Source organism: Lynx canadensis, chromosome A2, assembly GCF_007474595.2.
Source record: "Lynx canadensis isolate LIC74 chromosome A2, mLynCan4.pri.v2, whole genome shotgun sequence".
Taxonomy (NCBI): Eukaryota; Metazoa; Chordata; class Mammalia; order Carnivora; family Felidae; genus Lynx; species Lynx canadensis.
Window position 1 is genome coordinate 78,779,341 of NC_044304.2, and position 25,040 is coordinate 78,804,380.

The following is a 25,040-nucleotide window of genomic DNA, read 5'->3' on the forward strand; positions in this document are numbered from 1 at the left end:
TTTCACAGCATTACCATCATCAACAAGAAAACCCAACATCACACTGGCACATTACTCTGGAATTGGCTTTTTACGTTATCATATGCGGTCTTTCTTAGGTTATTAAGTAATCTTCTGTGGGCATTTTTTTATGGTATCATTTTTAAAGGCTGCATAGGACTGAGTCCATGATATGGATAGGTATACCATAATTCTTTTTATTGAGTCTTGGTCTTAGAAATAGAATCACTTAGAAAAGCCAGCTTGTAAGGCTCTCGGTCGGGAGTGTTAAATTGCCTCTGCAAAGCTGGAGCTTTACACTCTTACTGGCAGCGTGTAAAGGACCTTTTTGCTTACACTCTCATTTTGGAGTCTCAGTTGTTTCTTTTCGAGTGTTCTATAGATGATGGTTGACAGTATACTAGACACTGTTGACAGCAGTCCCCTCTGCTTCTTAGCTCTTCTCTCTCGTAAAGCCGCCTGTTACCGTGACACCTTCAGCCTTCCGCTGGGTGTGCATAAATGAAAGCCAAGTCCATACAGTCAACTTTAACAAACTCTGAGGCAGTAGATTCTTTATTCAGTCAAGCATTCATGAAATGCTTAAGGTATACTTAGTGCCTTTGTTAATGACTTTTAATTTTGTAAGGGATTTCAAGAAGTTGTATTGTAGAAGCTTCTCACCCCAGACTGATGACAGAACATGGCAGACTTTCCTTTTTTATTTTTATTTTTTTCCAATATATGAAATTTATTATCAAATTGGTTTCCATACAACACCCAGTGCTCATCCCAAAAGGTGCCCTCCTCAATACCCATCACCCAAAAAATATGGAACGCTTCACGAATTTACGTGTCATCCTTGTGCAGGGGCCATGCTAATCTTCTCCGTATCGTTCCAATTTTAGTATATGTGCTGCCAAAGCGAGCACCCTTTTTTATTTTTAAAAAGATGTACAGGAATTAAGATTCTGTAACCCTCCTTGTCAAACTAGGGCCTTGTGGATGTTCGGTAAGCATTCAGTGACTCTGTTGTAAAACTGAATCATCTTTTTAGGCAAGATCTTCTTTTTGGCCAACTGCATTTTTCTCGCTAGAATTTGTGTTTTTTTGGGGGGTGGAGGGTGGGGGTGGGTAGGGGTGTGTGTACTTTGTAGAGCGGGAGGACGGAATGTGAAGTCCCAGTCCTCAGGTTAGCGTTGCACGCTGGGGAAATAGCATGTGAGAAATCAGAGTGAAGCGAAACATGGTGGTGCCACGTGGGAACTTGAGATGATAATGTAAGGCTGGGAAAGAGGTGAAGGAAAGGGTGGGAAAAGAGGGGAGAGGATTCTTCTGTGCAGTGGTATGCCTTTTGAATTTTAATGCTGAAGTTTAACAAGAGTCATTGATTGACAGGATTTAGCAAGGGAGACGTTCTGCCCATGTTTAGAACATGCACACACTCCTGCGAGCATAAAGGTCTTTTAGGAAAGTCTTAAGAAACCCGTTTTCCCCTGTAAAATAGAAACAAAGGTTGCAAGATACGTTGCAGAGTTGATGGCAAAATGTTATTCATTTGCTCTGGAAAAGGGTGGAAACATTATGGCAGAATTTACCATTTGAATGACAGAGGGTGGATGAATGCCTTGATGCCTTGAGTGTTAAGCACTGAAATGGATTACCAAGAGAGGCTATGAAGTGTATTCCTCTCCAAGATTTTATAAAGAGGATGGTTCCTTATTTTTTTGGATGGATGGAGATGTCCTAAAGACAGGTGGTCGGTCGGCCTGTCAAACCTTAAGTATTTTTTTCCTGTGTTATGTATGGTTAGTCATGATTACAGGATTTTTGTGGTTAATAAATTGACACCTTTTTTTCCTGAGCTTTTGTAGTTGAAGCAAGATTGCATTGAGATTGTATCGATGATGGATTTATTGCTGTGGTGCTTTCTGTTGCAGCGTCGATGCAAGTATTCATTGCAAAGTGAGCAAATCCAGAAATCGTGTTTGGGTGTAATGAGCTGTGCAGTGTCCGGCCCATCGTCATGTTGTCCCTCCACTGTCATCACTCCTGAGTAGCTCCTGCTGCTCTCGCTGCCCTAAGGCCAGTCATGTTCTCAGCGGTAGCTTGGGCTTGGCATGGCAGTCCACCTGGCTCCTGGAGAAAAAGAAGACAGTTATTACCCCTGCTTCTCTCAGAGGTGCTGTAAAATATTTAACAGCCAGCGACAAAAATGAACTGCTTATCTGTGGTTCACCCTTCTGGTAGTTGGATGGAATCACACATTTTATGGAGAATATGACAGGCCTTCTGATTCTTAGGACTAGATATTATGATGGATCTGTTTGTAGTGATAGCTCAAAAAAATTTTAATGTTCATTTGTGTGTGTGTGTGTGTGTGTGAGAGAGAGAGAGAGCGAGAGCGCGCGCGTGAGAGGGAGGGAGGACGGGGGAGGGGCAGAGAGAGAGGGAGACACAGAATCCAAAGCAGGCTCCAGGCTCTGAGCTGTCAGCACAGAGCCCGATGCAGCTTGAACTCACTGACAGTGAGATCATGACCTGAGCTGAAGTCAGACGCTTAACTGACTGAGCCACCCAGGTGCCCCTGTAGTGATAGTTTAAATAAACTCAAGTGAGGCATTTCCCAAGAAATTTCTTTCAATCTAATGTTTTAAAGTAGATCTACTGAAGTTATTTAAAAACATTTTTTTAAGTTTATTTACTCATTGAGAGAGAGAGAGAGAGAGAGAGAATATCCCAATCAGACTTTGCACCAACAGTGTGGAACCAAGCAGGTGCAAAGCCCGATATTGGGCTTGAACTCATGAACCATGAGATCATGACCCGAACCAAAGTCAGATGCTCAACTCACTGAGCCACCCAGGGACCCTAAAGTTAACTTTTTCTAAAGTTGAGGCTCTGTCTAGTTACCTCATATGATTTGATACTTTTTGTAGTTTTGAACTTGAGAATTCCCGCTAAGAGTTCAGTGGCGTCACATCCTGCATGTGCATAAAGTGAATCCTGTGTGTTTCTGAATGTGAAATGATGGTGTGTCCCGCCTCAGTCTGGCACAGCCAGCCTTTTCTCCACTGGGGCAACACATCAGTGTCCCTTTGCACTGTTTGTTGCTTTGAGAGCAACAGTTGTGCTTTGAGAGGCATGTGGGCAACAAGGGCTCATGCGAAGAAATAGCAGACTTACACTTCATGTTTCCTGTCCTTCATGCTGGGAGTGATCACCACACTATGAAAATTGTCATTTTCCCTCTAACTTTAATACAGTCGGGATGGTGGAATGTAAAAGTTCACTTATGAATGATGTAACTCAGTTGGAATGACTCGTTTTTATTAACTAATCAAAAGCATTTCACTAGTTTTTGTGACCAGACATGTACAGATGAATATAATGGGGGAACAAAAAAGTCCTAGCCAGAAAAGAGCTTGGAGATCCCGCTCGTCCTCCACGCTTGTTTTCTGCATGAGGAAAACTGATGCCCAAAATGGTGAAGTGATTCATCTCAGGTTCCACATTGGACTCTTGTAACCAGTTACTTTCAGTACTTAAAGTGTAGGAATTTAGAGTCTTGGAACATTGTACAAAGAAATTGACCAGTTTACTTTTTCTTTAAGAAAACCGAGATTGGTTATGCTAAATTATACTAGTGTTGGTAGAATTTGAATTCTATAATTCTCTGCTCTAGCTGGAGAAGAGAGTAATAACCTCAGTACCTTACAGTGCATTCTCCTGTTCACTGTTAATTTAATTCTTTCAACAGTTCTTGTAGGTGTATAGTGTGGATGGGTCTCTTCACTTTCTAGGTAAGAAAACCAGTGTGTTTATGATTTCACAGTGTCACCTCGCGGTTCCAACCTCTGCACCTCAGGGGTACAACCGACTGACAAAGATTTCCAGTGTTTCTATGTACGAGGTGTCCTGAGTCAGGTTGCATGCGTTTAATAAGAATATGCACACCTCAGGTCCTTCTCCAGCAACTTGAGTGTCTAAGCACCAAGAAGGCAGAGAGACTAGGGGTGCCAATCTTGGCCATGAAACAAAGCAAAGATGACTGGCACACCTGGACAGAATTCACGTTTTTGCTATCCTCTTCTCCTTATTTCCCATCCTGGCTTTACATAGAAGTCTTTAACCCCAAATCTGTTCTGTGTGAAGAGAATTATGCAATTTCTTAGGCAAAGAGGAGCAGTGACTCCGACCTTCTGGAATCATAGGATCTGCCTCCTTTAAGTAGTGACAGCCTTTTAAGGGGGAGGTAAAAAAGATCATCAATACAATCAATTTTCATACCAAGAATTAAACTTCATTTTAGGGGGTATCTGAGTGGCTCAGTTGGTTGAGCGTCCAATTTTGGCTCAGGTCAGGATTCACGGTTCTTGAGTTGGAGGCCTGCTGTTAGGCTCTGTGCTCATAGCTCAGAGCCTGGAACCTGCTTCGGATTCTGTGTTTCCCTCTCTCTCTGCCCCTCCCCTGCTCGCGCTCTATCTCTCTCTCAAAAATAAAACATTAAAACATTTTTTTTTAAATTAAAAAAATAACCCTTCATTTTAGCTACTGTCTAATACATTTTGTTAGGCACCATTTAATTGTCATATTTTGGGGCACTTGGGTGGCTCAGTCGGTTAAGCTCAGGTCATGGTCTCGTGGTTTGTGAGTCTGAGCCCTGCATCAAGCTCCGTACTGACAGCTCAGAGCCTGGAGCCTGCTTCAGATTCTGTGTCTCCTTCACTCTCTGCTCCTCCTCTGTTCATGCTCTCTCCCTCCCTCCCTCCCTCCCTCTCTCCCTACCCTCCCTCCCCCTCTCAAAAATAAACATTAAAAATTTTTTTTTAAAATTGTCATATTTTGTTCAGTTAATGGTTAAAAACTTCAAACAATAAAATGAGAACCCTGTAAAAGGTGTAGCTCCTTTTGGGGGGGAGGGGGATATATATGGTACTTAAGTGATTTAAAAAAAAAAATTTATTTTTTTACATTTATTTATTATTGAGAGACAGCGTGAGCAGCAGAGGGGCAGAGAGAGAGGGAGACACAGAATCTGACGCAGGCTCCAGGCTCTGAGCTGTCCGCACAGAGCCCGATGCAGGGCTCGAACCCGTGAACCGGGAGATCATGACCTGAGCCAAAGTCACATGCTTAACAACTGCCTGAACCACCCAGGCGCCCCAAGTACTCGAGTGATTTTTAATAGCTGCACAGGTATTATTGCACTTTGATGATGAGTGATAATAGTTTCGAAAGCTCATCATCATTTAGTCCATCCCATTCTCCTCCTGCTCTTCCTCATTTATTAATGCCTAATGGTCATCGAGTTAGGGACTTCTTCCAGACATGCTTTCAGTTAGTCCTCATAGCATTATTATCTCTGTTTCACAGATGGATTGTAGATAACACCCAGAGCCACAGAGCTGATGAGTTTTAAGAAGTGCTTCCATTTTACAACACTGAATGTATTCACACTTCACCTCTAGAGAAAAACGGTTAATGGCAGGAGGAAAGACTTCTGTTAACATGCAGCCTTGTGCTGTAATTGTGAACCCATAGAGACGTGGTTTTGATTCCCATTTCACATGGTACTGTAAGGACCAGGACCCTCCATTTTTCTCTGTAATCCACCAAATTTGAATGCCAGTAGGAGAGGCCCAGCCCCTGCCAGTAGCACAGGACACACCATTTACCGTTGTGTTTCTTAGTGCTTCACACTCACCTACCTGAATTTTTTTTTTTTTTTACAGTTTTATTTTTTAATTAATCCCTACACCCCACGTGGGGCTCGAACTTAGAACCCGGAGATCAAGAGTTGCATGCTCTATTGACTGAGCCAGCCAGGCCCCTTCACCTACCTGATTCTTGCAGACATTTAAGCCATGAACTAGTCACATAAAGAGAAATCTTCCTTTATCTGGAAATACCACTCATCAGCAGATTTAACTCGTACAGTCCCTCTTCTCCTGACAGTTCTAGATTACTGTTACTAACTGAAATTGGTAAAATTTGTGGTAGTCTTCGGTATTTAAAATATCTGGCACTGAAATACATAGATACGCTTAACACAAAAGGTTTCTGTTGTTGGTTTGTAAAGAAGTTGGGGTAGAAGATGAACTACAAGCCATCCTCCTCAGTTTCTTTGGTTTCCCTTATCCAAACGTTGGCCCTTCCACAGGGTCTCTGTCCTAGGTCTGTTGCTCTTGCCTGCATTCCCTCTGAAGATGATCTCATCTGTTTCCATGGTGTTGAGTACCATCTGTGTGCTGATGACTCCCAAATTTATATCTCAGCTCTCCACTCTGAGCTGCAGACATATATATCCACCTGCCTACTTTACATCACTACCTAAATGCCTTTTGAAACCTAAAATGTAACTGGCCATGAATCAAACTCTTTATCTTGTTTAATCCTTCTTGACTGTGCTGATAGACAGGTTACATGGCCACTCTGTGCTTCACTTTTCTGTCTCATAAAATGTACTTGTAGGGGGAGGAGAGGGACTAAATATTTCTTTTGCTATATGGCTGCCCTCAGGGGCTCTAGGATCAAGGACAAAAATTACCCTGTATGTTTAAATGTTAAAGTTTTACCCTGCCTCTGTGGGTTTAAATGAACATTATAAATAGCTTTGAAAGAAAGCAGAAGGCAACAGGAAATTTTATAAGGTCTATAAAAGGATAGAAAGAAGTTCCCTAATCTTGGCCCAGCAAATAGTGAGGATTTTTGCTGATGTGGACGGTTGACCTTTGAACAACATGAGTTTGAACTGTGTGGGTCCCACTTATACACAGCTATTTTTTTTTTTACATTTCTTTTTTTTAATTAATTTTTTAATGTTTATTTATTTTTGAGAGAGAGAGAGAGACAATGCGAGAGGGGGAAGGCAGAGAGAGAGAGGGAGATACAGATTCAGAAGCAGGCTTGAGGCTCTGAACTGTCAGCACAGAGCCCAATAGGAAGCTCAAACTCATGAGCCGTGAGATCATGACCTGAGCCGAAGTCAGAGGTTCAACCAGCTGAGCCATCCAGGCATTCCCCACCCACCTTTTTTTTTTTTTTTACACTTCTATAAGTGAACTTTTTTCCTTATAATTTTCTTAACATTTTCTTTTCTCTCCTTTTACCTTATTGTATACAGTATATAATATACAAAATATGTGTTCATTATGGTATCAGTAAGGGTTCCTGTCAACAGTAGGCTGTTAGTAGTTAAGCTTTTGGGGAGTCTGAAGTTATATGTATGTGGCTTTTCCACTGTATAGTGGTCAGTGCCCCTAACCCTCAGATTGTTCAGAGGTCAACTGTGTATGTAACTTTCAAGGTTTTCTTTGTAGCAGCTACTGGAGCCGCTGTCATCTCTCTGCCAGACTTCTTGCTCATGTGACGACTTCTCCTCCTCCTCCTTCTCCTTCAGAGAAAGAGAGTATGAGTAGAGGGGAGAGAGGGAAAGAATCTCAAGCAAGCCCCACGTTCAGTGTGGAGCCCAACTCGGGGCTCGATCCCACAACCCTGGGATCATGATCTGAGCTGAAATCAAGAGTCGGATGCTTAACCCGTGGAGCCACCCAGGTGCCCCGCTTATGTTACTTCTTAACTGTCAAGCACAGTGTGGGCCTCTGTGACCAGGAATGGTCCTTCTATCTCTAAAATTTTGTCACACTGCTCATTTGAATTTAAAGAGTGAATATTTATAGCTTTGTATAGACTCAAAATCCTCAGCATTATGTGACCTCCTCATTTTTCCTCAGAGTCTACATCTGGTTGGTCACCGGGTCCTGTTAATTCCCTTGCAAGCATCCTTCCCAAACCCTGTGCTTCTCTGTGACCTTAGTGCACTGCTTTTATTCAGCCTTCCTGCCTCTGGCCTCCAGTGCTGCTCAGTCTCTTTGCTGCCTGTCACCAGCCCCTCCCCTTTGCCCATTGTGTCACCTCCAGGATCTCATTCCTATGAGAGACTTCCTGGTCAGGCTTGAGAAGGTCTTTTCACTGTTGGGTGCCCCCCCACCTGCAGTTCCTGCTGCCCTTGGCTCTTCACTCCTCGCCTTCTTCATAAGTGCTCTTCCCTCTGCATAGACCTCACCATTCAGACACTGTCCCCACTTTGAATGGCCCCTCCTGTGCCCCTGCAGAGGGTCCTTCTCTGTTTGTGTCTCCCAGAAAGCCGTTGATACATCTGAGAAGCTGCCCGTCACCCCATTGGATGGTGAGAGAGTTTCATCCATCTTGGTGGCGTTCCTGGCACATCTTGTAGCCCATATAGTAGACACAAATTTTATTTGCATAAAAGATTTTTAATTTCTTTCCCAATTAGTAAGGAGGTTTACACTGAGAAAAAATTTTTTTCTTTTTAATCAGACAGTATTGTTGGGCAATATTGTCTTAATTTGCTCTCTCCTGAAAAGCTCTGTTAGATGTTTGTTTCTGTAGCTGTTTCACCCAACCTCCCTGTGCTCGGAAACCTTAAAGGACTCCCACTATCTTCCGTGGGGACTCCAGTGGCATCTTTCTGCTAGAACTCTTTTCTCCCGGAAACACTTACCTGATCTTTGAATTGCCCGCGCGCCAGGAGCCGTGGAGGCATACCAGTTAATTAATGGCAGAATTGGGACCGGAGCTTAACTGCTTCCTGTCTGTCTAGTGCTCTTTCCCTTGCATCTGTCTGATGCCAGCAGCGAGGACACTAGGCGCAACTCCCTAGATTGGACTGGGGAAGTTTTGTTGATGCTGTTTTTCACATTTAAATCTTAGGTGTTTGGCTGAACTGCCGCTGTGTATCAGTCTACTCTGATTTATGGATATTATAATCTGGATAATTGAAATTTAAAATTCTGTACTTCTTCTCAAATTCAGAGTTTATTAAAATTCTCAACTTGGTTCACAGCCCTTACTAAACTCACTAGTTACTATTTAAGGTTGTTTGGCAAGTGACTTTGGGATTTTGAATTTAATCTTGGTCACCTCTGCTCGTTCTCATGTTCTTCAACTGTAAAATGACATATAGACTTGGAAAATTGAGATTACAATGTAAAGATGTCCAGGCTTTTTGAACTTTGTCCACGCCGTCTACCAGAATAAATAAAATACAGGAAGTAGCCTTACATATTTGAGATACCGCTTCCTTGGTAGGCTTTGAGCCTTTGTAGCTTTCTGTTCTTATATTCAGGTTTTGGCTGTAGTCAAGCCAAAGGTTACTCCTAAGGATTAGAGATCCGGCTTGCCTTAAGATTCATTGGTGAGCCCAGCTGGCCGCTCATTTGGCTGCCGCAGGCCAGGCTAGGCCCTGTCTTGTGTGGATGTGAGCTAAAAATAGAGGATTCATTTTGGGTTGGCAAAGCCCAGGCTCTGGGTGGTTTTCGTTGCTTGTTTCAGACTGGACTTTGTGTGTGTGCTTGTGAGTGGATCTTTGTGTATACAGTAGAACCTGATAATACTCTGCTGTACTTACTGTGGGGCTTTGTCTACAGCCCACCCCCCCCCCCCCCCGCCACCCCCCATAAACTATCAGCCTCTTCCTCACGAACAGGCAGAGGAAGAGGGATCCTATCAGATAACTTAGAGCTCTGAAACGACAGGGGCATTTAAGACGGTGTTGCTCGCATTATAGATGAGGTAGCAGACCTAGAAATGTTGCCCATCATGAATCAGATGATAATCGCACAAGATAGAAATGGCAGCAGGGGGAAATATTTGATTTTTTAATTGAAAAATACGTATCAGTTTATGATTTGGTCTTTGGACTTGGAGTAAGGTTATCATGCAGAGAATGGCAGACTCTTGACAGTGGCCCTGCCCTGGTGACCTTTTCTCGGGGGAAGATTTCCTTCTAATAGCTTTAAGCTTTTCTAGTTGTCTGTTTGAGAAGGGTGGTGGGTGGTCGTAGAGGGAGTTACTGATCGTAATGTAAGTCCTTGAGAATTGTCTCAGTACTTCACTGGGAGAGGCAATAGGGGTGTGAGAAGGGGGGAACAGGAGAGGCTGTGGCAACAAAAGATCAAGTCCTACTTCATCTCCATCCTGCATGGAATCGTTTCCTGTAAGGGAAGGGAACACTTTGTGGTGATAGATTTATAGAATATTAGTACCGAAAGCAGCATGATACATTGGAAGAGAGAGTATGGGCTTTGGAGCCACGGACCAGAAACTAAATCTTGGCAAGCTAGCTAACTTAAGTCTTAGGTTTTCTTGATCTTCAAAATAAAGATGATAATGCCCACCTCACATGGAATTGTGAGGATTTAAAGAGATAATGTTTATAAAACGGATGTTTAAGAGGTAGTGGGTGGTATTGTTTTCTGATCACATGCTCTGGAATCAGGCCAGATTTTCTACTGCGCTCAGACACCAGATTGCTTTGTTTACCTTGGGCAAGTAGGTAACCTTCTCTGGGCCTCAGTTTCTGTATGTGTATAAAGCAAATATAATAATGCATACCAGTTGGGAAATTATGAATTTAACCATTCAATAAATGACTTAGATGCCACAGAGAGGGGATGTCTAAATTTAGCTTGATGGTCCTGTTCTGTACCTTAGGTTGTTACCATCTAATTTTGGTGTCAGAATTAGAGTTTTTAAAAGTTTATTTATTTTGAGAGAGAGGATGTGCAAGTGGAGGAGGGACAGAGAGAGAGGGAGAGAGAATCCAAGCAGGTTCTGCATTGTCAGCGCAGAGCCTAACGTGGGGCTTGAACTCACAAACTGTGAGATCATGCCCTGAGCCGAAATCAAGGAGTTGGACACTTAAACTACTGAGCCACCCAGGTGCCCCTAGAGTTAGAGTTCTTTAGAAGCAGAATTTCAAAAAGAAGTTTACATTCTTTCCCTACCATATAGTCTCTTTTTAAAAAGTTATTTTGTATTCTGACACCATTTCAGTGTTTTCACTTGGAGTCCTTGTATCTTTTTGCCTCTGTATTCTTTCCATCAGTTTGGTAAAATGGTTTTTGATCATTCTTTAAAAGGCAAACAAACAAAACAATAATAAAAATAAAGCATTGCAGGGGTTCCTGGGTGACTCAGCTGGTTACATGTCTCACTCTTGGTTTCAGCTCAGGTCGTGGAATCAAGCCCTGTTCCAGGCTCTGTGACAGTGTGGAGTCGGCTTAAGATGCTCTCTCACTCTCTCTTTAAAAAAAAAAAAAAAGGCAAAAGATTATCTGCCAAACTATTAAACAAAATAATAAAGCATTGCAGATTGTGCACTGGAATTGTGCTGCCAAAGATTACTTAAATTAAGCATCTTAAACTGGCAAATATTCATTAAATATTATATATATATATATCTGGTAAAAATATTGATAAACAAACATCTGGGTAAATATCTGGTAAATATTTTCATTTGTGGCAAATAAAGCCCTCCAATAAATCAAGAGCATGTTGAAAATACAACATATGAGAAAAAACACTTTACAAAATGTTTCAAGGCAGTATGCTTCCTCTTTCTTCAGCGATCTTGCCATTTTTAGAGACAAATGAGGTTCAAAGGTCAGCTGTTAGTTCACCCTGTGCTTTTCTGAAACTACAATCTGTGTTGAGGCTGTTAACGTTAAGAAGGTTTTTGTTCCTTTTTCCCCTCCCTCTCTCCCTCTCCCTTCATCCTGGCCTGTTTGTAATTTCTGTCTGGGATTTATATGTAGAGAACTTTACAAACCAGACATAATATGTAATGCCTCATGTGATTTTTTTTATACCCTTTCTGTATTCTTGGGACTCTGTTTAAAGAAATGTTTTAAAATGTGTTTGTTCTCCCCTGCTTCCAGATAAAATTATTTCACTATCACTCCGTGAAAGGATAAAAGTACGTTTATAAAAAAAATTACCTATGACCTTTTAGGCTGAGCCCAGCGTATGTGATTTGGAAACTGACTTCCCTCTCCTGTAGGTAAAATATCATCAGTAGAGGTGGGGAATGTGAGCAGAATTCATCTTCAGAAAAGAGTACTCGGAGGGAGGAAAGGAAATAGACTGTAGGTAAGGAACGGTTGCTGACAAGGCAGAAAACCAAAAGCGAAAGCTGCTACAAAGCAAGATCTTGTTTAAAAAGAGGAGGAAAGAAATAAGCTCAAGGGATTCTGGCTTTCTTACTGTTATCAATTACGTATCGCTCTTGTTGAATCTATGTTCTGATTTCCCCCTAGTTGGTTTTTCTGTTGCTTTGTATTGTAGAGCACTGTTCCTATATCTGGGTCTGTTGAATTAGAGTCTGTTAATTAAGTTATATTTATTTATTTATTTTGCTCTCATCCCACCTCATCATGTCAGCTTCTAGGAGTATATTCGAAACCATGTATTTTGATTTTCCCCTCCAGCCTTCTTAAGGGCTCTGACCTACTTAAAGGGGGGAAGAAAACCCCAAATGATACACTATTTTGGGTGTGGAGAACTGGGCGTACTGTTTCATTGATGCCTTGATAATTCAGGAAAAAGTCCTTTGTTCTCTCTGTTTTTTATTGAATGACTTCCTGTGCAAGGACAAATTGGGTCAACATTTTTTCTGACCTAAGAAGGAAGGGGTGGTATCTATATTTTGCATCTTCTGATGCTAATTCTATTGCAGTTTTTAAATTTTTTTTTCTTTTTAAAAAAATTTTTTTTTTCAACGTTTATTTATTTTTGGGACAGAGAGAGACAGAGCATGAACGGGAGAGGGGCAGAGAGAGAGGGAGACACAGAATCGGAAACAGGCTCCAGGCTCCGAGCCATCAGCCCAGAGCCTGACGCGGGGCTCGAACTCACGGACCGCGAGATCGTGACCTGGCTGAAGTCGGACGCTTAACCGACTGCGCCACCCAGGCGCCCCTCTATTGCAGTTTTTAAAAAACTTCTTTCATTAAAATTTTGGATTTGTTAGGACTTAGATTTATCTTCTTGTTCCCCTGTTTGCCAGTTGGTAAAAATAAATTGTGCTAGGGAAGGATAATTTATAATTCATAGCCTCTTCTGATGAATGGTACTATTTCTAAAGTGGAGGTTTCTAATCAGTAGGCTGAGCTATTCAGGTATGTAGGGCAACCCTACAGCTGGGTTTGCCAAGGATAGCCCCAATTTAAGGATGTTTTCTTGGATTATTAATAAGGGAAGGAAAGAAAGAAGCCCTTACGGAACGATGAATTATGTGGTCATCCTTGCTTCATGTCTCCATAGGTCTCTAGTGTGGTTAATGTGTCCACACTTTCTTCTCGGGGATCAAAATGTCCATTTGGGCAGAAAACTTGGAAAGGTGTGTTTCAAAATGATTGTGGTTGTGTCTGTCTAGTTAGTAGGATTATAAATGATGTTACATTCTTCAGTGAGCTTGCTCTAGTTTCCAACTTTCTACTAAACAAAATAATTTTGTTATTAAAACCAAAAGAACTGTATTTCAGAAATTGTTTATGTTTAACAAATATAAAATGGAGACTGTGTAATGGTGAAGCCTGTCAATCAGGCTTTTGCATTCCAAGCAGTACAAGCTGATTTTGTGTATTTTAACTAGTAATACAGTCTATTGGAATGACTGAAGTATAGTTGACTCTCAAACAATGAGGAGGTTACTAAAACAATCCTGTATGTAACTTTTGACTCCTGAAAACATAACTACTAATAGCCTACTGTTGACTGGAACCCTTAACTGATATTGATCAGCACGTATTTTGTATGTTACAGGTATTATAGACTATATTGTTACAATGAAGTAAGCTAGACAAAGGAAAATGTTATAAAAATCATAAGGCAGAGAAAATACATTTGTAGTATTGTACTGTATTTGTCAGTACCATCAGTTTATGTCGCCTGTTTACAAGATGAATTGTCTATCAGTACCTGCATTGTCTTACCTGATACAAAACACTATAGCTGTTACACATATTTCTAACACTAGACATCAGAAATGAAAACAAACTTGGGGTGCCTGGGTGGCTCAGTCGGTTAAGTGTCCGACTTTGGCTCAGGTCATGATCTCATGGGTCATGAGTTCGAGCCCTGCTTCAGGCTCTGTGCTGACAGTCTGGAGCCCTGGAGCCTGGAGCTTTGGGTTCTATATTTCCCTCTCTCTCTGCCTCTCCCCGACTTGTTCTCTCCACCCCTCAAAAATAAATAAATGTTAAAAAATTTTTTTGAATGAAAGCAAACAAAAAACAAAAGAGTAACCAAAAGAAAATGTGAAAAAGAAATGTATGTTTATTTATAGGGTATGAGTCATGCAGTGATAATGAAGTAGCAACAATATGGTTGTTTTATGGTAGCCTACTATAATCGATAGGATTGCTTCACGGGAGCCTAGCTTCTATACCAGTGAATGAATCGTTATAAAACTTTTGTGCTTTACAGTATTACAGTCCTATTCATAATAAAGTATTGGAAACATTGTTACATTAAAAAATTACTTATCTGTGATGATAGGGTGATAGGCAGTTCCTCCAGTTATGAGAGAGGGAGGCATAGTGTACAGTAATGTAATTCTTTGAAAGCACAGTTATAAAACAAAATTAACAGTATTTTATATTAACTCTCACTCACCTTATGCCTACGTAAGGATGGGCTGTCCATTTCCATGCAAGTCTTAGACACAGTGTTCCTTGTGGTGAATATGTAGGCGATGATGGTGATGACACAGAAATGTCCCATACATTGCTTGTCATGCAGTTATTAGATACTCATACAAAGACACACACATACACAACAGTTAAGTTTACTTAAAAGAATTTTTTTAATGTTTATTTTTGATAGACACAGAGTGTGAGTGGGGGAGGGGCAGAGAGATAGAGAGAGAGAATATGAATGAATGAATGAATCAATCAATCAATCTGAAGCGGGCTCCGGGCTCCGAGCTGTCAGCACAGAGCCTAACGTGGGGGTCAAACTCACAAACCACGAGATCATGACCTGAGTCAAAGTCGGTTGCTTAACCAACTGAGCCACCCAGGTGCCCCTCACAACAGTTAAGTTTATTAACTGTATGGCATGATGAGTGTTTACTCTTCACTGAGTGGACATCGATCATCACAAAGTCTTGTCATCTTTGGGTTGTGTAGTCTGAGGGGGAAGAAACAGAAGAGGAGGGGTTGGTCTTACTGTCTTAGGAGTGGCAGAGGCAGAAGGGGAGGCTGGGGGCGGAGCAGGCACTCTGGTACATGTAACCTTACGGGGATACCTCATAATTTCTGACTTTTTTTTTTTTTTTTTGCTTTTTCAGTTCTCTAAAAATGTTTCTAAGATCCATGCCTTGAAACCCTTCACCCACCCACCATTTCTGCCACATCAACAGTCTCTTTCATGATTTCCTTGATTGGCTCTTTCGTAAATCCTGTGAAGTCATGCATAACATCTGGACACAGTTTTCTCCAGCAGGAATATTCTTTCAGTCTTGATGGTTTTCATGGCTTTTTCTAGAACAGTGGCATCTTCAATGGTGTAAGCCTTCCGTACTCTCGTGATGTACTATCAGGGTTCTCTTCCGTAGTGTTCACAATGCTTTCCAGACATCACTATGTGTAACGAGCCTTAAAGTTCCTTATGACCCCCTGATCTAGAGGCTGAGTCAGAGTCATTGTGTTTGGGGGCAAGTAGACTATTTTGATACCTTTGGTGTTGAACTCATGGGATTCTGGTTGGCCAAGGGCATTGTCCAGTATTAAAAGAACTTTATTAAAAAAATTCTTTTTAATGTTTATTATTTTTTGAGAGAGAGAGAAGTGGGGGCTGGGGGGGGGGTGGTGGAGACAGAGAGAGAGATGGAGATACAGAATCCAAAGCAGACTCCAGGCTCACAGAGCCCAGTGTGGGTCTCGAACCTTCGAACTGTGAGATCACGACCTGAACTGAAGTTGGATGCTCAACCGACTGAGCCACACTGGCACCCCTTAAAAGAACTTGAAAAGGCAGCCCCCAAGACACTTGCTGATCAGGGACAAAGCTTGAGGGAACCCATCCAGAAAAAGGGTTCTCACTGTCCAGGCCTACTTGCTGTGCAACCATGCACTGGCCGCTGATGTTTATCTTTGCCCTTCCAGGCTAGGAGGTTAGCAGCTTTACAGACAAGGGCAGTCCTCATCATAAACCGGACTTCATTTGCACAAAACAGTAGAGATAGACTATTCCTTCCTGCCCTAAGTCCTGGTGCTCGCTTCTCTTCCTTTTTTATCAATGTCCTTTGTGGCACTTTTTTCCCCCGAACAGGGCACTTTCATCTGCATTAAAAACCTGTTCAAGCAAATATCCTTTCTCTTCAGTAATGTTCTTAATGGCGTCTGGGAAGTCATCTGCTATCTCCTGGTTGGCAGAAGCGGCTTCTCCTGTTATCTTAACTTTTTTTTAAGCGAAATCTCTTTCTAAAATTACCGAACCATCCTTTGCTGGCATTACATTTTCCAGCTTTAGATCGTTCACTTTCCTTTTACTTGAAGTTGTCATATAATGACTTCGCTGTTTCTCGAATCGTACCAGTCTTTAGAGATACGCCTTTCTTTTAGCAATCCGCACCCACATTAAAGCTGCATTTTCAATATGGGGTAAAAATGTATTTTGCAAAAAGTCCAAGGTTTTTGTGCCTGCTGGCATAGCAGCAGTGACAGATTCATTAACTTCCTTTTCTTATTTCTACAGTGGTCCTTGTGCCGGATCCATTTATCTTGAAATGGCGGACAACTGCAGCTGCAGACCTCAATCCATGTACATGCCACGCCATTTAACTTTTTCTTGTAAGGTCACGCTTCTTGGGAGCACTTCCAGCCTCACTAGTGGCATTTCTTATGGGTCCCCTGGTGTGATTCAGGGTTACCAGTATTGCACGAAACACAATGAGAAATACACAAGAGTTGTGAGAGGTCACCTTTACTGAGATACAGAGTTTACTGGAGACGCAAACTGCGCGTTCGTGATTAGGGTCACCTTGCACTTGAAGTGCGCACTCTCACCACTTGAGCTCTCCACAGTAGCAACAGGAGGTGGCTATGAAATGTTTACAGGAGTGCAGTGTGTATTACAGTTAATTTTATGCAGTTATGGTTTAATGAATCTTTCTCTTGACTACACATGGCACCATGTACAGTTTGTAAGTGTATAAGTTTTGATAAATTTTAACTTTTTATAATAGATTCGTGTATATTTTATGGTAGTAAGTGATAAAATAGTGTAGTACCTACATATATTTTATGCATTCGTGACATACCTAATTTTTTCTTAAAATTTTTTTTTACATTTCTAGGCCAGGTAGTTTGTGAGTTTATTCAAATTGTCAAAAATCTCCAAAAAACTTTCCAATGTGTTTATTGAAAAAAAATCCCTATATAAGTGGACTTGCACAGTTCAAACCTGTGTTGTTGAAGGGTCAGGTGTAGGTGATAGAACAACAGAAGAGCTGAGGGACTGGTGGAGAGACAGCAGCCACTGCCACGGTGCTGGGGCAGTCTTGGGTCATGATGGCTGCTGGCTACCACTGTAGCTGGATGCCTTGTGCTGTCATTTTGCTTCCTGGGCCATGGGCCTGTGCTTTGGCCTTCAAGGAGCAGGGACACATCTCATCTTCTACTCCAGGAGTGGGAGGCAGAGTTTCATGGTGACTCCTGCATGAGCTTTTCTTATCATCTGTTCACACCCAAGAGATGAGACTAAGAATAATAGTAGTAATAATGGTTTAGTTTTCTTGATATCCCATCTATTAGGAATTTGAAGGAGGCATGCAGCATCTTTAAAAGAAATCTGCTTTGGTTTGAAAATGATCATTAATTACCACTTGTTGAAAGTCCCGACTCATGTTCCTTGGCTGTTGTTTTCTCCGCATGACTCAGCCCTTACTTAGAACCTCTTGTCATTTGCCTGGTTGGGGGAGTATGGAATAGTTATTTTGACAGAGGGGTTGATTTAGATCTATGCTTTGCCTTTAGTTCTGGGTTATTTTGCTCATGAGTTGTTTCAATCGTAATAATACTGTAGCTTTTTTAGTGCCTTAATTGTCAGAGTATACTGCTGGTGTTATTGGCTGTTTATAAACATTTAAATGCTTTCCCCGAAATCAGTCCAAGACACGTGTGTGTGTGTGTGTGTGTGTGTGTGTGTGTGTGTGTGTGTAAAATGAACTTAAAACCAAGCAGGAAAAAATAAGAGTTCTCTTGTGTTAATTGCTCTGGATATGCTTTCTTAGGTTCTTAAGGTTTGGTTTATGGCCTCAGTAGAGCAGCCACGTACTTCATGTCTGGTGGCAGGAGCCACATGTGTGAGAAAGAACTTGACTTACCTGAGTCACGGTATTTATTTATTTATTAATTTTTTAATTTTTTTTAACGTTTATTTATTTTTGACACAGAGAGAGACAGAGCATGAACAGGGGAGGGGCAGAGAGAGAGGGAGTCACAGAATCTGATGAAATGGGCACCAGGCTCTGAGCTGTCAGCACAGAGCCCGACGCGGGGCTCGAACTCACGGACCGCGAGATCATGACCTGAGCCGAAGTCGGATGCTTAACCGACTGAGCCACCCAGGCGCCCCCTGAGTCACGGTATTTAAACATTCATGGTAATTAGAGCAAAAACTTTGTGGCCTCAGAGTTAAGCCTGATTTACATTTTTCTAATCAGAAATTGAATGTGAGATTTAAGTGTGTTTAGAGTTCCTTCCAGGGGTGAAAAATATTTGGGCCCCAGAGGAATTACCCGCTTAGACGATTTGCCCCTCTGAACTTGTAGTTGTCTTAGTAAGGAAGATTTGTTTGATGAACCCGAATATTTGCACATTCTTCTCCTAGGAGTTACAACATTTAATCGATCCAGGTAAAGGTGTAAGTGTGTTTTGAGAATGTGCTGAGTAGTTTGCATAGTTTAGTGGATCTTCTATTAGTAGACTTGAGGTAGGGAGTTGGGAGTATGCAGAATGTTATGACAAATAGTATTTGTTAGCTTTTCTAGTCTTATTTTTTCCTTTAAGTTTTAGAATTAATCATTTTGGCAGCCGACAGAACGGTATTTCAGAAAGTCACCTTTTCAAACCAAGTTTGATCAAAAGCATACAACTTGTGGTGTTCTGTTTTGTTTTGTTTTGTTTTGTGTTTGAGAGTTGGTTCTGTGTGTTGCTGTGAAATGTCTAGGGTTTCTGTCTGGTAGCCTCAGGAAGCTGATGGTGGACGGTGTCCTGGCGGGCTTCTAGCCCTCAGGCCTGTCTTAGCACACACCTGATTTGATGGTCTCACCTGCTGTAATTTAAAGTGAATCCTCAGACCATTGTCTGTCTCCTCAGGACATGATGTCATGTGCTGCATCACGCAGCCCTTTGGGGAGCGGTTCCCAAACTGGCGTTCTGATTCGATCTCTACATTTGTGGGGGTGGTTGATTTGGCTGTTTTCATTTTTAAAAAATAGTTTCTTAATAAAAATCTTGAGGCAGTTCGTCCTAATTGCTTTAATTTGGTATTTCCCACTTGGTGCCCCTTGTGGATATGTTGTGCTGTGTTGGCTTGACTTCATCGCCTTTCCACCTCTCTGGCAAGTATAGGTCACTGTTGTCCCCAGTACTATATTAGAGGCAAGATGTTGTCAAGATTTTGGGGTTTTCTAATCTTGGCCGTATCGTTTACTAGCTCTGTGATCTGAAATGTGTCTCTTAGATTGCCCTAAAGTCTGTTTCCTGATCTGTAAAATGGGAACAAAAACCTGTTTTTCCCTCGTACAGCATCACTGTATCTGAAGAGATATTATTTTGCAGTGAACCAGCCACCTGTAAATTATAATACACATCATTACTTTACATGCCACTAAGAAAGAAAAATCACCACGTTGATTGCAAAATGCATCCTGCTATTGGAAATTATAAGTGTGAAAAATGTACATGTTAAAATAAGTGAAATGTATTATATGAGACAGCTCCATTCTTCATATTGCTGTCAGAGTGATATTTTAAAAACCACAAGTCTTACAATGTCATTTCCCTGCTTGAAATTTCTCAATGATTCTCCATAACCTAAAGACACAGTCCAAACCCTTAATGTCATGGAAAAGGGCCAGTGTAATCTGGATTCGAGTGTGGTGCCCTACAGCATCAGCAGCACCTGGGAACTTTTTAGAACTGGGACTTCTCGGACCCTTTCCCATTCCTGTGGAGTAAGAAACTTGGGGATAGATCCAAGAGCTTTTTAACAAGTTCTTTGGGGGATTCTGGTATATGTGAAAGTGTCAGAACTTCGATCTAGGTCAAACCTACTTTAATAAGTTTCTCCCCCCCCCTTCTTTTTATGTGCGTTTAATTTAATGTAGAAGTACTGGGACTGCTTGGAGGTAAGGTGAGTACTCCCCTTCCCAAGAAATTATCCCCCAGAGAAGAGCACTGCAGACAGCTCTCATGTTAGGGCAGGCTGTCTCAAGGAGTTAATTTTGAATAGCAAAGAATTCTTTGTGATGACATAAATCAAAATGATTTCAATCAATGCTTAGTTTTCAGATATTTTTAGATTCGCTAGTGGAAGTAGTAAAAAAGGCAAAGGCTTTTTTAACACTGATTTTGTAAAATTCCTCACAGTTGCAAGTGTTGACTGTCTTTCTGACGCCTTTTAAAGATGACACAAAAAGCAAAACAATAAGTGATTGTGATGTGGAGATCGTGTGTGTGTGTGTGTGTGTGTGTGTGTAAAATGGAAAAATGAATGGTTATTTCTGACTTGGGATAACAGTTCTAGAGGCAGTATCATATCCATTAAAATAAAAAAAAGAACCAAAATCTATCTCACAAGGCTTGGAAATAAAGATGCTATCATTTGAAAACCGGCTTTAGACTAAAGAATTGGCTTTAAGGGCACCTGGGTGGCTCAGTTGGAGAAGCGTTCAACTCTTGGTTTCGGCTTAGATCATGATCTCATGGTTGGTGGGTTCGAGCCTCGCGATGAGCTCCAGTTAGCGTGGAGCCTGCTTGGGGTTCTCTCTACCTCTCTCTTCCCCTCCCTACTCTGTCTGTCTCTTTCAAAATAAATAAATGAACTGGAAAAAAAAAAGGAATTGGCTTTACTGTTGAAAATAGTCGGGGCGCCTGGGTGGCGCAGTCGGTTAAGCGTCCGACTTCAGCCAGGTCACGATCTCGCGGTCCGTGAGTTCGAGCCCCGTGTCGGGCGCTGGGCTGATGGCTCAGAGCCTGGAGCCTGTTTCCAATTCTGTGTCTCCCTCTCTCTCTGCCCCTCCCCCGTTCATGCTCTGTCTCTCTCTGTCCCAAAAATAAATAAACGTTGAAAAAAAAAAATTAAAAAAAAAAAAAAAAGAAAATAGTGATGACAAAAATGCATATGAAACATCTGAATAAACTTGCTTCATTAAAGTAAGAAAAATGTTCTAAACAATATTCTGTAACATGTACATTTAACTATATGTGCTTAAATTAAAAATTAAATGTTATAAGTGCACATTTGCTTCACCTCTATACTTACAAATTTACCAAAAATTTTGGGGGAGTAATTGCCAAATAATATTTATAATTTCAAAAAACCCTCCATTGCCCTCTCTACCACCCCTTTCTCTTCATGGGCTTCTTGCACTCTTTGAAAGTCTGTTCCCATTTTCTCCCCATGTTTACTGTACATTTTTTCTTTCCCACCGTCGAGGCTAAGAGTACATACCTTTCCTCTGCCTCCTGTGGCAGCCGGTGCATACCGCGTGTCTGTGCACCTGTCTTCATTGCCCTAATGCTCTCTGGTTGCTTCTTCATTTTTTCTATTAATTTGAAGGCTTTCTTTTTGGGGTAATTCATAACTAACTGTAATGAGCATGGGTTTTGTAGACATGCTTGGTTTGAACGATGGCTCAGCTACTGTTTAGGCTTATTACCTGGCACAAGTTACTTAGTTTCTCAGTCTCCAGAAATTGAAGATAATAATTAGTTTGTTGAGTTACACTGAGGATTAAATGAAGTAGCACATAGTTAAGCATCAGTAATGCTTATTATTCAGTTTTGTCTTCAGTGTGTCATAGGGACCCAAGGTATCTTTTCTTAAGTGAGTTAGAGGAGTTCTATCTAATTTATCCCCAGTTATCTCTGGATAGATCAAAAAGCCATACGTGAAATATTAGCATATATTTCAAAATCTTATTTACTAATATGTTTGCATTGCTTCAAATGGTATTTGTTTAATTCTATCCCTTAAAAAAAAAAAAATCACCCATAATCTCACATTCCAGTGGCAACTAGTCTTAACACATCTATGGTCTTTTTCTGTTTTTTTCTTTTTACATAACTGAGTTTACTAAAATATAATCTCACTTATTTGATTAAAACTGGAATAGGAGAAGTCTGCTTAATGTGCACCTAATTTTAATAGGGGCCTAAATTTCATGTAAATTGTGAAAGAGGTTTAACTGGGCCTTATTTTGATAGAATCATAATTACAGATTCTTAAAATTAAATCAATTTTATCTTACACATAATAAAAATTTCGCTTTGTTTCATCTGTAAGCTAGTTCACTGAATGAACAAAGGATGACTTAGGTGTTGTTTCTGGTATAATATCCCCCCACCCCCACCCCTCACTTTATTTTTCACTTCATAATTGAACTTTGCAGGAATTATTGAAGGGACCTTGTTTGGTGGGAGTAGTTGAGAACTTGATCTTTTTCTGGTGGTCTCTCTCCTAATACTTTTATGCTCACATTGTTTTGAAGAGACTATCAATGAATTCATTCCCTTTGTTGGTCTTGTCCCCCAGTTGTTACTCGGTCTGCCAGTTTCTTTTGTTAGGAGCTTGGCCTCTTATTAATATCAACATCTATTATTGTCACCATGAAATCTTCCATATTTTCGAGATTTCTGCCGTTATTGAATTGTATCCACAGTCTGTTGTCAAATGACTAATTTATCTGGACCTCCATTAAACAGATCTAGGTCTTTTTTTTTATTATTTAAAGTATGGAGAGATACTTGATTTGATCATAATTTTATGAATTCTCAGTTTACTCATGAATATTTTGTGTTTTTTTTCTTTTGCAACCTCATTACTCCTGAGACAGATTACAAGTGCTTGCATAGTTTTCTAAAAACAATTTTTTATATTGCTGTTTTTGCTTTAATGTACTACAGACTCTATTTAAACTTCATTTTAAACATAAATTTTATTTTTGGGACACTTGGGTGGCTCAGTCATAAAAGTGTCCAACTCTGGATGTTGGCTCAGGTCATGATCTCAAGGGTTTGTGACTTTGAGCCCCTCATTGGACTCTGTTGCTGATGGTGCGGAATCTGCTTGGGATTCTCTCTCTGTCTTACTCTCTGTGCCCCTTCCCTGCTCATGCTGTCTCTCTTTCTCTCCCACACCCCCTCAAAATAAATAAATAAACAATAATAACAAAAAGATTTAAAAAATAAAAATAAATTTTATTTTTAATAAATTCAAGAATATTGGATATATAGGGATCAATAATATGTTTGCTACTATAAACAGTCATTGTATACATTTAAAATTCTTTTGAATTTTTCTTTTATTTTTTTAGTTTAGAGGGAAAGTGCATGAGTGGGGTAATTGGGCAGAGGGGGAGGCAGGCTCTGCTGCCAGCACAGACCCTGACGTGGGGCCCCATCCCACAATCGTGGGATCAGGACCTGAGCCGAAATCAAGAGTAGGATGGTTAAGCAACTCTGCCACCCAGGTGCCCTTACGTTTTTTAACCGAAAAGCATCTGGATTGTTTTCTGTGGACAAATTCCTAAGGAAAAATCACAAGATAGGACCATTTAAAGTTTTCCGATACATATTGCTAGTTATTTTAGCAGTTTATGTTGATCAGCTTGTGAGTGCTGATGTCAGTATGCATTTATCTGTGTGTACGGTTGTTTTTAAAAACTTGGAACAGATGTGAAAGGTAAATCAAGGGTATCTCATTGGTATATGAGTATTGGTATATGGTATATGAATCTTGTTAGCATCCTGTGTCCCTCCATTCATCCTGCTGAAGTATGTCACGTTAACCGTTCTAAGGCACACATGCTTTTGTCATTTTCCTCTTCTCCATTTTCTGCTTACTTGCTTTTCCACCGACTTTAGAGCCCGGCAGTGGTGGTCTCTCGCCTGTGTCTCCACCTACCTTATCGCTGAGTTCTGTCCCATGGACTCGGTGCTGACGCTCAGTTGGAGTGCCGCGTTTGCTTGACTCTAGTCACTCTCCAGTTCCCATCTCTGTCCGTCTTACACATCCTTCAAGTCCCATCTTAAGTATCTTCATCCTTTGTTGAAGGAGTACCTTTCTCTTCCACTAAAGGGTTCTGTGGTTTTGGTCTCTTTCATCCTCAGGTACTCTTTGCTCAGACTGAGCACTGCATTGTCCTGCAGCCAGACTCTGCTCGTGCTCTGGAAGAGGGGCTGTCTCCTGTTAGAAGATGCCCTCCCTGCCCCTGCCTGGATTCTACCTGTATGTCAGGACCTAGTTCACTTCCACATCCCCTTGAAACCTTCCTGGATCGCTAAGTCCTTATGATGTTCATCAGTACTGTTTAGTTCTTGAATTAAAAACTGTTTTCGCCTCGGCTCCTGGGCTAGATTCCTGTGACAGTGACTCTGCTTGGCTGCTTCCGTTTCGACTCTTGATAGTAAACCTGAACCTTTTGGTTTCTGTGTGGTTGTTTCTGTTTATCACCTCATGGCCTCAGTGCCATACGTTCATTTAACCAAGATCTGTTCCTATTCTGTGATCCTGGATCTTGACTCTAGAATTTTATTCCTGCACTCCCTCTCCATCTGCAGGGCAGAGTGTGGGATAAGTGGGGAAGAGAGAATCATCTCTGTCTTTGCAAAGCTCAAGGCTGTGTGTTTGATGTTAAGAAAGTGAGATAACTAGATGCCTGGATTTTCTTATAGGTTAGAGCAGAAAGGAAGGCCCTTTAAAGCAGCAGCATTTTAGGGTGGCTTTACTTTTTATTACTGCTATCTTTAAATGTGCATTTATTCAGTTTTTTGTTTTTGTTTTTGTTTTTTGTTTGTTTTGAGAGCAAGAGAGCATGAGAGGGCAGAGTCTCTGGAAGAGAGAGAATCAAATGTGGTTTTACATGCTTGCTTGGTTGAGTTTTCTTGCTTCGCTGCAGTTTTCTTGCTCTCGTGGGCACCCACATCTTTAAATAACTGTTGGTTGGCCAGTGTCATTCAGCT

General features: G+C 41.1%; 1 protein-coding gene and 1 non-coding gene across 2 annotated transcripts in view; one reads left to right on the forward strand and one right to left on the reverse strand.

The window, feature by feature from the left end:
* SRPK2 (SRSF protein kinase 2) overlaps positions 1-25,040 on the forward strand; it is a 252,973-nt gene that overhangs the window by 103,274 nt on the left and 124,659 nt on the right.
* LOC115509568 lies at positions 805-911 on the reverse strand. The gene has a single exon (XR_003967432.1). It is a non-coding gene; the product is annotated as a U6 spliceosomal RNA (small nuclear RNA).